Below are 17,643 nucleotides of genomic sequence, written 5' to 3' on the forward strand. Positions count from 1 at the left end.
TGTAGTTGCCCGAAGAGTGGTTATAATGCCTAGCATAGCTCCGTTGCATCTGAGTGGGTCTGTGTATATAGATCCTACACATGGAATGTGAGCAGAAGTGAGGAATTGGTTTCAATCAAAAAAGGTAAGGACTGTTTTGGTGAATAATATAGTCAGTTAAAAATATGTATTCTCTGCTTTAAACAACAATAAAAGCCCAAATAATAGTAATTTAACTATTCATGTGGCAAAGTCTGAGAAGAAAACTGTCCTATGTGTTAGACCACAGAGGAACTTCTCCCAAAACAGGGCCATGAAATCTTTGTTAATGAAGGATGAATAAGAGTTGTACAGGGAAGAGGCAAATAGAGCTCAAAATAGTGTGAACGGATGACCAAAAAAAACCCAAAAAACAAAAAACAAAAAACCACCTCTAAGATACAAAAGAGATTGCTGAGACTGATGAAGAAAAAGCCAATATGCTTGGAACAGAGAGTGAGACAATGCACTTTTAATAAATAACTATATTGCTTAATTATGGTTATTTTTTTCACTTTCAGTTTCAAAAGGTAAAGGTAAATGCATTACTATAAGTGTTCATTTCTTCTGTCAGCAAAAAAAAAAATAAAAGAAAAAGAAATCTGGTAGAAATAAATATATTTTACATATATACATATACATATATATGTGTGTGAATCTTGAAATTTAACTAGTATGAATGATTCTGAATTGAAAGATACTACCTTACCAAAGAACATGCAGTAAATGTTAAATTTTTCATGATAGAGAATCACAGAGGCAATAATTGAGAGTTCATAATTTTCTCTAAGTAATTATAAAAATGGATTTGTCTTTATATTATAAACAAAAAAAATTAGAAAATAATAATTGGACATTTTCCATAGAAGTCTTCGAAATAATTTTAAAACAATAGTGACAGTTTTAGTTTTCAAGTTAACGTCATTTTATTTCAAATTACCATTGTTCCCATTTTTAAATGCCAGATGAAACGGATACCTTTCTGTCGCCCAGTTTAGTCACATAGAAAAATGTTAAAATAAAACCTGCTCAATCTTTGGTCTGTTGAACAAATGTTGAGATTGTAATAAACACACATGAAACACATTTTTATACAATGAGAGAAGTATCTAGTCTTTCTAGTGGTAGAATAAATCTAATGAGGATTGCTCTTTGACCTGGGAGTATCCAAGTCTCTCCACTCACTTTGGAAGACTTTTTGTCCTGTTTATTCACACATGATTATTTGTTCTTTAGTTCCGCCAGAGAAGTTCACATTCAATGTAGATTTTATTATTCAAAGTAATTATTGAAAAGTAGGGTTTCATTCTTATTATAGAAATAAAGCAATCAAAGCTTAGGGGATCCAAAGTCATACAACTCTTTAAGTGTCAAGGTAGGGATAACAACTACGACAAGAATAATAACAGTTTGGGTTAAATAATTAATGCTAGACACTGTAAGAGTGCTTTAGTGGGTTGGCTAATTTCATCTTCATAATAACCGTATGACATGTGTCCTGTCATCCCAGTTAGCAAAAGTAAACCGAGGCACACAGAGACGAAGTAACTTCTCCAAGGTCAAACCGCATTTTTGTTTTGTTTTTTTTTTTTTTTGAGACGGAGTCTCGCTCTGTCGCCCAGGCTGGAGTGGCGCGATCTCAGCTCACTGCAAGCTCCGCCTCCCGGGTTCACGCCATTCCCCTGCCTCAGTCTCCCGAGTAGCTGGGACTACAGGCGCCCGCCACCTTGCCTGGCTAATTTTTTTTTTTTTTTTTTTTTTAAGTAGAGAGGGGGTTTCACGGTGTTAGCCAGGATGGTCTCGATCTCCTGACCTCGTGATCTGCCCGTCTCGGCCTCCCAAAGTGCTGGGATTACAGTCTTGAGCCACCGCGCCTGGCCCCAAACCGCATTTTGACCATTTGGCGTGGTGTTAGAGGCTATGAGTGACTCCCCCGCACTTTAACTCATGAAAAAGAGGCTTCTCCTTTTGCAGAACAATGAGTATGGGTAGAAGAGAGCGGGTTTTTATTGGAAAGGATATCAGATTCTTCAATATCATTATCCTCTGCAACAAGAAATAGAAGCATAGGTACCAGCGTGCTGGCCTGTTTTTAAATCCGAAAAGGCAGATCTTATTTTTAATACACTGACCTAATTGCATGTGGTGATCCAAGGTCAGCAAAAAACTCCAGAGAGAGTCTGAAGTATCAAGTAAGTTTATGTTGGGCGGCGGGAGAGCAGAATCATCTCAAGGCGGCGTTTCTCGATCTAACCTTTAATTGTTCACCCAGAGCCATCACACTCTATTAGATTAAGCTGACAATCTCTGGTAAAGGGTGGAAGAGGATTGGGATGCTGAGGGGAGAAGAAAAAGACTAGGTTAATATAAAAATCTATTTCTCAACTTTTCAGAAGGATATTGGCATTATGGCTAACATTCCACAATAGCAGCATCAGAAATCTCACTAGCAGTATTCTGTATTATTTCCAGAGCTTTAAAAAAGTGAAAACAACAGGTAATTTTGATTGTGTCAGTAAGGCCAACCTGTATCAGATATCAAAAATAAAAGATATTTCCATAGAAATCTGGAACAAAAATGGATATTCTCTATCACCAGTTTTTTGTAACTTTTTTTCTGAAAAGATTTTATTCTAATATAAAGAGACATAAATAAATAAATGTAATAGATGAAGAAACTAATACAAATGATTTGTGATGGTGTTTATGTAATAACAACCTATGTTAACTAATATGAAAGTTCATTATAATGTCAGGTTCAACATGATTACACACACACACACACAGCTTTCTTATGTACCAGCTGTAAACCAATAAAAATAAAAAATATTTTAAAAATTAGTTCATACATGTCTTTGCATATCTGTGTGTTATATCTTATTTTATTCTAAGCTTATGAGTCCTGTATGCAAATCTCTACTTAATATGTGTGCTTATATATCTCATGTTCCAAATTCAAAGCTGAATTCTGAATTTTTTTTATTGGTCTCATTAATTTTGGCGAAAATTTTTTCACTGGTTTATCTGTTAGTCTAGGTTTTAAAAATTGTCAATACCTTTACCACTTCCTTAATACTTCAAGAAAATTCATCATGAGGACTTAATGATCCTTTCTCCTGCATTTTTATCTCTCTATTTACTTGCAAGACACATAGTAAATATCTCTTTTGTTCTGCTGTAAGCTTCTACCTAATCTCCCCACCTGCCTTTGTCCTGTATCATTATCATATAGCAACTGAGTGATCTTTTCAAAATATAAGTCAAAGTACAGAATGTACTTTGCTGCTTACAATTTTGTATGGTTTCTCTTGGACTTAATAAGATATAAATTCCTCATGGCCTATGATGGCTTCTATAATCTTGTCCATAATCTTTTATGACATATTGTATGATACCCTCATCCCCCACACATTGCTTTCTCCACTGAAGTCACATTAATTTTATTTCAGTTTTTAATATATTACCAAAATTTCCTCCTATATAATTGTCACAGATTCAATATCTTCTGTCTGAAATATTTTTCTTCCTACCCTTCCATTAAGCCTTTTCAAACTCTCATTTTTCCATTAGGTCTGAGATTGAATGTCACTTCCTTGGAGTGACATTAAAATCTCCAGTGTAAATTATAGAGTCCATGGGATTGCAACAGGTTTTTTTCTGTTCATCACTGTGTAAGTGTATGAAAAAATTGCAAACACTTCTCAATATACTATGATAGTTCATCACTTTTTTGAATAAATATTAGATACATTAATTTATTTCCATCCCAGGAAACTCTAGAGGAATTATGTATAAAATAAAATGATAAAAATATTATAATTAATTATGGGAAAACAGAAAAACTTACCTGCATATAACAAAAAGTAGAAATTGTAATGGCCATTAAAATATTGTATATTCATTGTAAATTAAACAGTAATGTGAATTTATTTAATGCCTAAGATTTTCCTTAAAATAAAATACTGACTGTCAATGTTTGCAAAGATTCATGGAAAATATAACTTTCATAGATTTCTAGTGTAAGATATAATTGTTAAAACAATACCAGAGAGCAGTATGGTAATATTTCAAGGTGTAAACAGATACTAACATTGTTAATGAGGGATTCCACTTAGAAAAGTCTACCTTTCAAAATAGATAAATGTGAATAAACTACATACATGAGTTAGCATTATACTTAAAATGCAGTTTTTATAAACTTAATAACCCCACTCACCCAATGCTAACTTTTTAAATTTTTTTTCTTTTTTTAAAAAAAAAAATTGTAGATGCCAAAACTACTTTGATAAAATAGAAGCATTTGAAATCTTTCAGAATAATTTTTGGGGCATATTTCTATTGTAATTTTCTATTATAAAAACATTTTCATCAAGTAAATGGAAGTTATTAAAAATATTTTTGCCGTGTCTTAAAGGCTGTGCTACGAAACTAATCTTTATTGTAAGAATAACAGAAAGACTTGAATAATATAAATCGGAAAGGGTTATTATCAAATTTAATTTTTTTAATGGACAAGAGTATGGAAACTGTTTTAAAGAAGGCAAGAGGGGAATTGTGGGATATACGTGAATATATAGTTATAGCTTTGCCGTAACCTAAACCAGATATGAAGACAGGTTGAACCAGAGTAACGAGTAATGACAAAGAGAACAGAGAGAAGTATTTTATTCAACTGATATTCAGCAGATATAAATCAATAATTTTTAAAGTGATTGATTGAATTTGAGGTTGAGAGTTAGCAATCGTGGACATGACTCTGACATCTATGGCTGAGGGGTGATAATTCCCTTCACTTAGATGTGAGAGAGAGAGAGAGAGAGAGAGAGAGAAATACCCATTGTGAAGATTGGCATAAGTTGAATGGGAAGTGGGATAAGATACTGAATTATGCTTGAACCTGTTGGTTTTTAAGTGCCTTTGAGGAACATCAAGAAGTGCATGCTGGACAACAAATGTAAGTTTGAAGGGCATTGGGATATAAATTATATTTGATCTATATAGAGAAGACACAAAACCATTAAGGGAGATAGTATGAAATAAAAAGAAAAGAGAGTTCAACATGGTGCTTCAAACTATAGCACTTAAAGATTGTGTGGAACTCTAAAGAAACGTTTTTGTATGTTTACCTAAAATAATTTTCATCTTGTGAGTGGATATTATCATAGTAGCTATGCTGAAATCAATCATTTGAAGCACAATGCCATATTTTTTATTATGACCACTAATATATATGGTGCTTAAAGAGAAAGCCTAGAATTTATACAATATAGAGAGATATGAGATATGTAGACAGGATAGACTCATGAAAAAACGTACAAAGCAAACATGAATATGTAGAGAGATATATATATATACGTTTTTTCCTCAAACAAAGGGAAATATTGCGACAACATTCAATTGTAACACAAATTGCTATGAAGACATGTAAAGCATTAACCTGATTTGAATGTTTTAGTCAAAATGTGTGATCTCCAATTTACAACCCATGAGACATAGAAGGAATCCACTCTTGCTTTCAGTATCTAATTAGATTTTGTAAGAAAATTGTTAATATTAGAAAATGTTGTCATATTCCCTCTAAGTCTACCACAGAGTCTTCTGTATGTGAGGCAAAAGGTTGTATTAAAGAAAAACAAAATATCACATTGGATAACCTTGGGAATTTAAAAAAATTAGATTAGCAGCAGATGCTCAGAATGGAATATCACAGTTCCACCAGCCACATAGAAGTACAAAAATAAATACTGGAACAGGAGGAAATTCTTCCCTAGATAGACTTCTAAGGAAGATCTTTCAAGGAGAAAATTGCTACTACCCAGTTTGTAGCATTTCAGGAAATCCGATTCTACAGAACTACAGGCTTTATACAGACCTGGATTCTTGGGAAATCCACTTATGACTCATTTTGCATACTAACTACACTATTTATAAGCTGCGTGACATTAGGTAAGTTTTTTTACCCTCACAAATGCGTGTTTCTGTTTTCTCATCTAAAGAGCTTATTTCATAAGATCATCATGAGGATGTAATGAGACAGAATATGTAAATTCTTATGTACTGAGGACCAAATCTTATGATTGTCTTTGTAAATAAAGTTTTACTGGAACACAATCATGCCAATTAATTAATGTCTGCCCTATGGCAGAGTTGGGTGGTTATGACAGAAGAGAATGTTCTACATACAAAATGTATAAACTGCAAGAACAATGCCTGACACAGATATCTTGCCATATTTTCAAATATAATTTATGTTTTTATCTCAGTAAGTACTCACAATGTACTTACGAGATAAATTACTTACATTAGGACATTGAAGCACGTGTATTTTAAAAGACATATGATCTAAGATACATACTTATTAAAGTGTATGTTTCTGAGGATTTTGTTAGGTTCTAAAATTAGATTTATTACAGAAATATACCACTTTATACTTAAGAGTATAATATGGGAAATTTTGCCTCTGTTATTATACCATTCAAATAATACTACAGCACTTGATTGACCACGGTGAGTATAATTCTCTTAGAAATGCACTGGGTGGTACTACTTGGGGTAAGAGAAGCATATCTCCACATAAAAATGGAATCCAGATATATCCACGTTCATTTGCTTTGTCATGTTAGTGCTTGTTCTGTGATGTGTATCGGAAGGATATAGAGGAAGAATACATATGACAGCAACCCAATAGTCCCATAAATAGTGTTTTGATACACATAAAAATTGTCCATTTTAGTCTTCAAGCATGAAACTTCAATGTGCTTTATGTGAGTTCCTTCATCAGGAAAGGACCTTGAGGCCTCTCAGAAAAGTATCAAAGAACTGAAACTCACCAGATCACCACATCCTGACAATGAGATGCCAGACACCTTATTCGTCATGATTGCTTCATTGCTCATCCTAGTTCTTATTTTCTTACACATCATTACACTGCTCCCTGCTATAGAAACCCCTAGTATTAGTCAGGGAGATGGATTTGAAACTGGTCTCTCATCTCCTCACTGCAGCACCCGATTAAAGCCTTTTTCCTTGGCAATACTCATTGTCTGAATGATTGGCTTTCTGTGTGGTGAGCAGCAGGATCTAGGCTGAACCCCTGGTGTTTTGTTAACACAATATAGTGATGAGTTATGGGAAGAAGTCACGTTTATCTACATTTCATACATAACAACAACAGTCACTACAAATATCTCTTGGGTATATTGAAGCATTAGCAATGGATGCCATTCTGAAGTGAGAATTCCAAAAGAACTTCCGGAGGGAGCAGTGAAATATGGTTTAAAGCAGGCGACAGCAAACATTTCTATAAATTGCTACACAGTAAATATTTACATTCTGGGGCATATGGTTGTAAGTAGTCAGCTGTGGCATAGACAATACATAAATGAATGGAAATTGCTGTGCTCCAATACAGTATTATTTACATAAACAGGGAGCAGGCTGGATTTGGCCCTCAGGACATAGCATAATAACAAGTAGTGGTTTAGAGCATGAAGACTGGCTTGATGAGAAAAGGTTGAAGCCACAGGAAAGTCAATGAAGGAGGGAGTTTCAGGGACAGATCCCATTCTGGGATTAAGTTAGAAACTGGGTTTTGTGTTAGCCTCACCACAAGCTGACTAAGAGAGGAATAGTCTAAATAATGTATAAACCAGACAAATGGGATGGCAATTTCAATGATATAGACAAGTAATGAAAACAAGTGTGAGACTGCTTATATAACTATATATAGCATACAGCTATGAGCTATTTAGTTGAATTTTATATTCAGGTAATTAAGGCTAATTCCCCAATGAGAAAACCAGAGAAATTGTTACTTCAGCACCTCTGATGGCGACTATTTATGCTCTCTGTGAATTATACTAGCAGATATTATTTCAAAAGATACCACTTTCTATCCATTCAAAACTCTATTGGTAATTTATCAGTTGAGCTAAAACTTCTCTCCCTTTAATTGCTGTCTAATCAATATATAACTGATTCTACATAACAGTCCTTCGGCTGTTTAAAAGTCATTGTCATGCATATTGTCTCTGACTTCATGACCTTGGGCAAACAATAAAATGGAATGGAGTACATACCCATGATTTCAAGGCATCTACAACATTTGTATGCATAAACAGTCCTGCAAGAGTATAAACCCCTGAGGGCAGAAATATGTCTATGTTTATAATAGTTAACATAAAACAATGCACGATATGAATCAATGAATTCTCTATAAATTACTAATATTCATTCCTTCTGCAAAGTATCTTGGCCTGTTTCTCAGCCCAATAAGATACTTTGTATGAAAAAGGGAATGCATAGGCAAGCACAATATTTGGCAGGAAAAGCAGTCTATATTTAAAGGTGTGTGTGAGAGTATAGAAGAAAAAGATAAAAAATGACCGATAGAGATGTCAGATGAATATATACTATCATTTAAAATAAATAGCTGCTGGTATGATGCGTTGTATATGGCAGATACTCAGGACACAATTTTAGGAATTAACCACACTATGGAAAGTGGTATGAAGATTCCTTAAATAACTAGAAGTAGAAGTACCATTTGATCCAGCAATCCCACTACTGGATATCAACCCAAAAGAAAAGAAGTCATTATATGAAAAATACACTTGCACACCCATGCTTATAACAGCAAAATTTGCAATTGCAAAAATATAAAACCAGCCTAAATACGCATCAACTAACTAGTGAATAAAGAAAACGTTGTATATATACACCATAGAATACTTCTCAGTCATAAAAAGGAGTCAAATATTGGCATTTGTAGCAACCTGGATGGAGTTTGATAGCATTATTCTAAGTGAAGTAACTCAGCAATGGAAAACCAAATATTGCATGTTCTCACTTACAGGTGAGAGCTAAGCTATGAGGACACAAAGGCATGAGAAGATATAATGGACTTTGAGGACTCGGAGGAATGGTGGGAGTGGGGTGAGGGATAAAATACTACACATTGGGTACAGTGTACACTGCTCAGGTGATGGATACAGCAAAATCTAAGACATCACCACTAAAGAACTTATCAGTGTAACCAAAAACCACATGTTTCCCAAAAACTGTTGAAATAAAAAAAAAGAATTAACTAACAATAGTAAATTTATTGACATTGACGTAATAGAACTCTCAACTAATTAACATGTTCCAAACAATTCATGTATACATGTCAGAACATCACTGATTAAGACGAGTATTGGCTAAAACTATTTGGTGGGACGAAGAAATGTATTTGATTGCAAGTTATCTTAAGCATGGTTCATGTTAGCTATAAAGGGCACAAACATTTTTAAAAATAGTTCAAAATAATTATATTCACAAAAATTCTCACCTCTGCTTTGTTTACGTCTCTGGGTCATGTGGTGGTAACAGACATCCTTCCCACAGTCCCTACCCTCACTGACATCTCATTTACTTTTCACATCTCGATGCTATTTGACTTCCCCCTTAAGGCCTTAACTGATTCACTTGATCAGAATTAATTGTTCCTTCCTCAGCACTGCCATGGCAAAACTCGTATTTTGCAAATTAGTTTTCTTATGGTTTATTTAGTTATTTATATGCTTATGTGTCCCATAAGAGCTTAAGCTATCGGTAGCAGTGACTATTTCTAATGCATCCTTGAATGCTCTCTGGGCCTGGTTCAGGACCTTGCACAGAGTGGGTACCCACACCACATTAACAAAGCCCAGTTGCATCTCAGAGATATGGTTTTAGCATTGCAGCATTCTGTGTTTGATTAGGTGGCACTTTGGCCATGAAAAATGTTGCATGAGATGTATTTTTCAAAATTGAGGCTAATTAAAATTAATTTTCTTCTGAGAGTCATTGTAGAATTTTACAAGAGCCTGTGTGATAATTAGAGACACCCAAGGGTGTCACCAAACCTGTACTGGGAGTCACTGTTCTATCAAACATGACCCACTGAAGTAGCTCCAGTGTGGCTATTAATATCACCGACTGCAAAATATGTCAAGGTTTATTAAGTGAAAATCTCATAAAGGTTCACAAATAAAGTACTGCCTATGCAATATGGATATCATGTGGTTCAGCTCCCTTAAGAAAAAGAGAATTAATAAACAAACTAAAGCACTCCTGTTTATTCTCAGGAGTGTCCTCCAAGGATGTTGATGAGAAGTACAGAGCACTTAATTCTTGCATTTAAAAGAAATATAGCATGAAAAGTATTTGAGGAACAGAGTCAATGAATCTTTTCTATTTGTAATGTAGTCAAATGGATGGATCTGTGTTCACACATAAATTACACGGCAATCAATATTTTAATTTTAGCTGTATTGTAATATAAATTTTTTCTATTATTCTTAATTTTTAATGTAGTCTGAGGGTTACACTCAAGCCAATTGGGGCATAAAAGAGTGAATACCCTGAGGGCAGAATTCCTCTGCCTGAATCAAGGAGCTCTTGGAGTTAGGCCCTTGTGTCAAGAGGTCTTGAATTATCTGGGCTGTAGCTTTTACGGTATAGGAAATGGAGAAAGGTGAAGGGTAACACTTCATTAAAGCAAAAAGGTGAAAAGCTGTGGATTTAATTGAATTAGATGACAGCATACATAGACAGAATCAGAAGGCTTTCCCATAGAATCCGTGCTCTCTGGAGGAAGGCTGTTTAATTCTTACTGTCATCAGGCTGAGGGCATGTGTATCCTTAGTTAATTTTGTTACTCTCAGGAGGGAAAGGTATCTGGGTATGGTTTAGTGAAAGGAAACTGGTGGCTGTCTGAGATGCCTATGTACCTAGGAATGAATGAGGCTGCCCTGGCACCAGCTCAAAAGAACAAACTTTCTACAAAAAGCCTGAAATAATCTGGAGAATGCACTAAACTAATAAGGCATTATTATCATATTATTTTTGTTTAAACCTTTTGATCTATCAGTCTTGTCATGATACAGTCCATGAATTGGCAACAGTAGTAGCTGCCACCTCAGAGAGGTTGAACATGGAAGATTGTACTGCCCAGTTAGTTTAGGGATTGCTTTCAGGAGTCAGAGATAGTACACATGTAAGAACAAAGGGAAAATTATACTTAGTTTATACCATAGGGTTTATCAAAAAACTTTTTTAATGATCTGGAACTTAGTTTTAGATAGAAATGTAGCCAAGAGTAGAGCTACAAAAACAACTCTAAGAAATGAGAATTATTTAAGCCAAGTCAAGGATTCAATACCATTTTAAGAGCTATTAAATTATTCATTATTACCCTGTCTCTAAAAGCAAAAGCAAAACACAAAACAAAGCAAATCTTCTCATGATAAATGGAGTTCCATTATTTGGCCAAACATTTTCCAATTTGATAGCATATTTCCAAAGTTCAAGTATGTACAACACAATATTTAAACTATCTGAATGGTATTCAAGTCCCAGCATGCTAAGAATTTCCAATGTATTTTAAACCAATTAATTTGTTCTAAATGGAAAAAAAAAAAGGATGTATCAAGCAAGCGTAAAAGATGTTAGTTAATTTCCACTATGTTTACAGAGAAGAAAGTAGGGATTTTGAAATAAACTTACTTATGCAAGTCAGAAATTTATCACATCCCCTTAGACTGGATAGAATCACAAATAGAAGAAAGATGAGAAATTAATAATTTGATAAAATTATGGAACTGTATGCATTCATTGCATTCATAAGTGTTTTATTCATCATATTACTGAATCCTTTGATAAATGTAATTGAAAGAAAGAAGAGCTAAAATCTGTTAGCATCACAAAGATAGGGACAATTTTTCAATTAGTCAGCAGCAACAACAATAGTAATAAAACTAATAATAATAATGATCATAATAATGAAATATCAGTTCTCATTCCTTGGTAATTATAAAATATCTTTCCTATATGTAATGTTGTGCCAATATATGTGTACATTAAATGCATATATAAGCAGACATTTAATAAAAATGAGGATATTAAAAATATTAAATCATTGAATGCAATAATGATTAAAATTATATCTATAAAATTATCTTAAACTATGTATAATTTCAACTAATGGCTTGCAAACCTATGGAAAATATCTTTAGCACATATTCAGAAGTTTAGATAAGGGTGTCTTCATAGTTCTGATGTGTGCAAGTATATAGAGACACACTTTGCAATATAATCCTCAGTGCATCTCTGACTATTCATAAAATATTTTCACAGTCATTTTCCACTTAATGCAAAATATTAAAATATTCCAAATAATTTTACAGTCTTGTTTTGATGTTGTGTCCCCTCCAATTCTCATGTCAAAATGTGATTCACAATGTCAGAGGCAGGGCCTGCTGGGAGGTGGTTGGATCATGGGAGTGGATTCTCCATAAATGGTTTAGCTCCATCCCCTTAAGTTCTTCCTCGGTTAGTTCACACGAGATCTGGTTATTTCAAAGTCTGAGACCTTCCCCTGTCTCTCTTGCTCCCATCTTGACATGTGATGCGCCTGCTCTGACTTTGCCTTGCGCCATGATTAGAAGCTTCCAGAGGCCCTCACCGGGAGCAGATGCCGATGTCATGCATTCTGTACAGCATGCAGAATGGTAAGCCAATTAAACTCTCTTTCCTTTATAAATTACCCAATCTAGATATTCCTTTACAGTAACATACGAACAGCCTAATGCAATAATATAATTGCTTTGATTATATCTTACAGAGATTTGTTCACAATTGGTTTCAGCTTTATTTGCCACAATACCAAGTTTACAAATAATACTTCACAATGGAATTTTAGGAGTGATACTATCTTTGTAAGTTTACCCAGAACTAGAATGCCTATTCTACCCAAAGTAACCTTTCCACTAGGGGATTCTATTTTCACAATTTTTCTGTATGTCACATTTTTTATGTAAGAAGTTATTTTGTGTTAATACATTTTTTTTTTTTCCGATTCACATTTCTTATAGTGGTTCTCAAAAAGTCATTCTTGCTATAGTTCACAGCAAAAAAACAAAACACAACCAAACAAAACCCCCAAGAACAACAACAAAACCCCCAATACTAACAAATTCTACAAGAAAAGACGTGTTAAAAAATTTTTAAACAACTGCATTCTAATTGCTTATATCTTATTTTTTCTAACATTCTTGAAACTTTCAGAAGTATTTTCTATTTGTCTGTGAATATTGTTTGCTGACAAAAAAAGTATTTTAATGTTTCAAGCTTATTTCAGCATGTTATTTTTAAGTTTTTACTAAAGCAGGAAGAACAGTTGTTCTGAATGTTGTGCATCTTTCTGTTATAAGGCATTTAGTAAAAATAACTTCAGGCTTCTCGATATATAATAAGATAAAATTGTAAAGTCTTGGATTGAATATTTCATAATAAATGCTACTAAATATGTTGAGTTTGTTTCACACTCATCGTCTGCTTGTGGTGTCATGTTATCATTAGATAAAATCACAAGGCATCCTTACACAATTTAATTAATAGTAGATGTAAATTCATAGGCAAATAACTATCTCAGGTTTTTTTGGCAAATTATTTTTAAAGCTGATGAAAGAAGCGCATATTTCATAACATTGTAATGTAGCCAACACTGGGAGAATAGTAGTATAGAAATGGTCAGCAATCTTTTTCTTAGATCTGCTTGTGTTTTTTGATTGTTTGTCTTGTTTGTTTGCAAACTCTTTTTTTAATTGAAGTAAAATTTACACCAAATGGGATTTTCTCTTGGTACTTTTGTTCTCTTTTTTTCTTAACTTCTGCTCTTATTGGACAAGCTTTTCTTGGACATGCTGAGTCTGTTTTGCTCTTTATTTTCAGCCAAATACCCTAATGAATATTACCAGATGATCCATTTCCAAATGTTCTTGTGTTTTCATACTTGTATTTACACCCATAAATTCATCTTTGTGTAATTATTTAGTTACATTCTATATGATGTTACATATTCAATTTTCAATACCATAAATTTGATATACTTTCAAATTCACTTTGTGATTTCATCTTTTACTAAGATAAAATTTTGAAGTCTCTGGTTCAATTTCCAAATGGGTTGTGATTTTCTATACAATGTTGTTATCAATTTCTAATTAATTGTATTATAGTCAGAAGTACACTTCATAATATATTATCTATCCAAGTGAATGGTCCATATGCATTTATAAATATTGTAAATCTATACTTGCTGTTTTATAAATGTAAAGTCATACATATTTATAATGAATTTTGTCTAGTTTGTTTACCATTTATAGAATGAAAACTTTTAAAATTTCCAAACATGAGTGTTTCTCCCTTTGGATTTTCTAGTTATTTCTGCATCATATACTTAAAAAAATTTTTATTAAATATAGTCATATATATGACTGTTACATCTTCTTGATGAATTACCTATTTTGTTTTTAGGAATTGTCTGTCTTTACTCCTGGTAAACTCCTACCTTGAAAGCAAGCAGGAACTTTTTTATGTATTTTTTTGCTGATTTTGATCACTTTTAATTATTTTTCTTTCATAGTTGCCTTGGCTATGACTTCAATTACTGTGTTAAACAGAAATGGTGTGAGTTAACCTGCCTGGATTGTTTGTAATCTTAGAGGAAATGTATACGGTTTTTCACCATGGGGTGTGATGCTATCTGTGGGCTTTTCATAAATGGGCATTATTATGTTGGGGTACTTTCTTTTCCTAGTTTGTTGAGAGTTTTTATCATGAAAATGTTTTGAAAGCTTTTTCTGCATCTATTGAGAAAATCATGTAAATTCTTTCTTTTATCATTTTGATGTAGTATATCACAGTAATTGATTTGTGCATGTTCGTTCACTCTTTCAAATCAGAGATACATTTCACGTGTTCATAGGACATAATCCTTCTAATGTGTGTGTGTTTGCTTTGCTAGCACTTTGTTGAAGTATTTTGCATGTGTATTTATAAGTATTGGCCTGCAGTTTTATTTTCTTGTGGTGTCTTTAACTGGCTTTGATATCAGGGTAATGCCGACCGTATCAAATAAGTTTGGAAATAGTGTCTCCTCTTTTCTTCTTTGGAAAAGTTTGAGAATGTTTGGCATTAATTCTTTCTCGAGTGTGTGGTAGAATTCAGAAGTAAAGTCATCTGGTTGTGGGTTTCTTTTTTGTTGGGAGATTTACGACTAGAGATTCTATCTCTTTACTAGTTACAGGTTTCTTCAAAATTTCTTCATGATGATACTTGATAGGGCATAGATTTCTAGCAATTTATCTGTTTCTTCTAGATCATCTAGTTTATTTATTTATTTACTTATTTATTTGTTTGGTTGGGTTTTTTTTGAGACAGAATCTCTCTCTGTTGCCCAGGCTGGTGTGCAGTGGCGAGATCTCGGCTCATCGCAACCTCGGCCTCCCAGGTTCAAGCGATTCTCCAGACTTAGCCTTCAGAGTAATTGGGATTACAGGCGCATGCCACCACACCAAGCAAATTTTTGTATTGTTTAGTAGAGACGGGGTTTCACCATGTTGGTCAGGCTAGTCTCGAACTCCTGACTTCAGGTGATCCACCCACCTTTGCCTCCCAGAGTGCTGGGATTACAGACATGAGCCATTGCACCCGGCCTATCCAGGTTATTAGTCATAATTAGTTCATAATCAGCTCTTATGTTCCTTTTTTATTTTCATGATATCAGTCTTCTGTTTTATGTCTGATTTTACATAATTTATATCAGTCTCCTGTTTTATGTCTGATTTTACATAATTTAATCTTTTATCTTTTTTCTTAGTCTAGCAGCTGAAGGTTTGCCAACTTTGTATCTTTTTTAAAATCAACTCAGTTTTATAGATTTTTTAAAATTCTTTTTCTGCCTTCTATTTAATTTAGCTGTCCTGTAATATTTATTATTTCCTTCCTTTTGCTAATTCTTGGTTTGCTATTTTTCCTGCTTCTTAAATTATAAAGTTAGCATATTTATTTGAGATCTTTCTGTTTTTTAATGTAGGAATTTGTCACTATAAATTCCCTCTTGGTGCTACTTTTGCTGCCTTCAGTAAGTTTTGGTATGTTTTGTTTTTTTGTCCACTGACCTTTCACAAGTGTGACACAAATACACAACAGGAAGAGATGATCTATTTAACAAATATTGTTGGAAAAACTGTATATCAATATGTAAATGCATGAAACTGGACTTTTACCTTACACCATAAACAAAACTTAACTCAAAATGGAGTAAAAACTTAAACCTTAAACTTAAGACCTGAAACTGTAAAATTTCAGGAAGGAAACGTAAAAGAAAAGCTTCATGACGATGATCTTGGAAATAATTTTATAAATATGACACTAAAAGCACAGACAACAAAAGCAAAAAAAAAAAAAAAAAAAAAAAAAAAAAGGGTATGAGAACCTATCAAACGAAAAAGCTCCACAAGGAAAAGAAATAATCAACAGAATAAAAGCCACCTGTAGAATGGGAGAAAATATGTGTAAGCCAAGCAGATGATAAGAGGTTAATTTCTACAATGTAGTAGAAAATTCCGTAACACAATAGCAAAAACAAAACAAAACTAAACTAATAACCAGATTAAAGTAATGGGCTAATGACATGAACAGACGTGTCTCTAAAAAAGACAAACAAATGGCCCACAAACTTGAAAATTCTCAATGTTACTAATCAGAGAAATGCAAATCAAATCCGCAATGAGATACCGCCTCACACCTGTCAGTACGGCTACAATGAAAAAAAAAAAAAAAAAAAGACTTTAAGTCCTGGACAGGATGTGAAAAAATTGGAACCCTTGTCCACTGTTTGTGGAGATGCAATATGGTGCAGCCAGCATGAAACACAGTATGAGGGCTTCTCTAAAACTAAAGAACGGAACTACCGTATGATTCAGCAGTCCCCCTTCTGGGTATTTATCAAAAATAATTTAAATTAGGATTTCAGGGATATTAGCATTCTCATATTCATTGCAGCAATATTCATTATAGCCAAGACGTGGAAACAATTTAAATATTCAAGGAAGGATGAATGGATGGATAAAATGCAGTATATACATATAAGAAAATATTACTCAGACTTTTAGAAGAAGAAAATTCTGGGATATGTGACAACATGGTTGATCCGTAAGGACATTGTGCTAAGTGAAATACACTAGTACCAGAAAATCAAATACTGCATTATTTTTCTTTCATGAGATATATAAAATGATCAAATTCATAGAATTAATAGAATGGTGTTGCCAGGAGCTGAAGAGAGGATAAAATGAGAAATTGCTAGTCAATGGGTGTAAGATTTCAGTTAAGTAAGATGAATAAAATCTAGAGATCTACTGTATAGCATTGAGCCTACAGTTAACAACACTGTATTTTACACTCAAAATTTATTAAAAGGGTAGATCTCATGTTACATGTTCTTGCTGCAAATAAGCTACACTTCAGAGAAGGTAAAACACAACTATTAAAAGTTGAATATTGTAATAAAATACAAATAAAGCTAAATTCCTTAAGAATACATATTTCATAATTATAGAAGGCAATGATTCCTTTCTAATTTTAATGAGAAAAAAACTGGAAACAAAAATGTGTCATTCTTTTTTACACTCCTATAACATGTTTTCATAAATATAGCAAAATTCAGGGAATTTTAATAATGTATTTAAATAGAAACATTGCAGAAATGTGTCTATTTTATCAAATATATCAATACTTACATCATGTACTTTATCTCTTCAT

The sequence above is a fragment of the Chlorocebus sabaeus genome, chromosome 18 (genome assembly GCF_047675955.1).
Source record: "Chlorocebus sabaeus isolate Y175 chromosome 18, mChlSab1.0.hap1, whole genome shotgun sequence".
In the NCBI taxonomy this organism is placed as follows: Eukaryota; Metazoa; Chordata; class Mammalia; order Primates; family Cercopithecidae; genus Chlorocebus; species Chlorocebus sabaeus.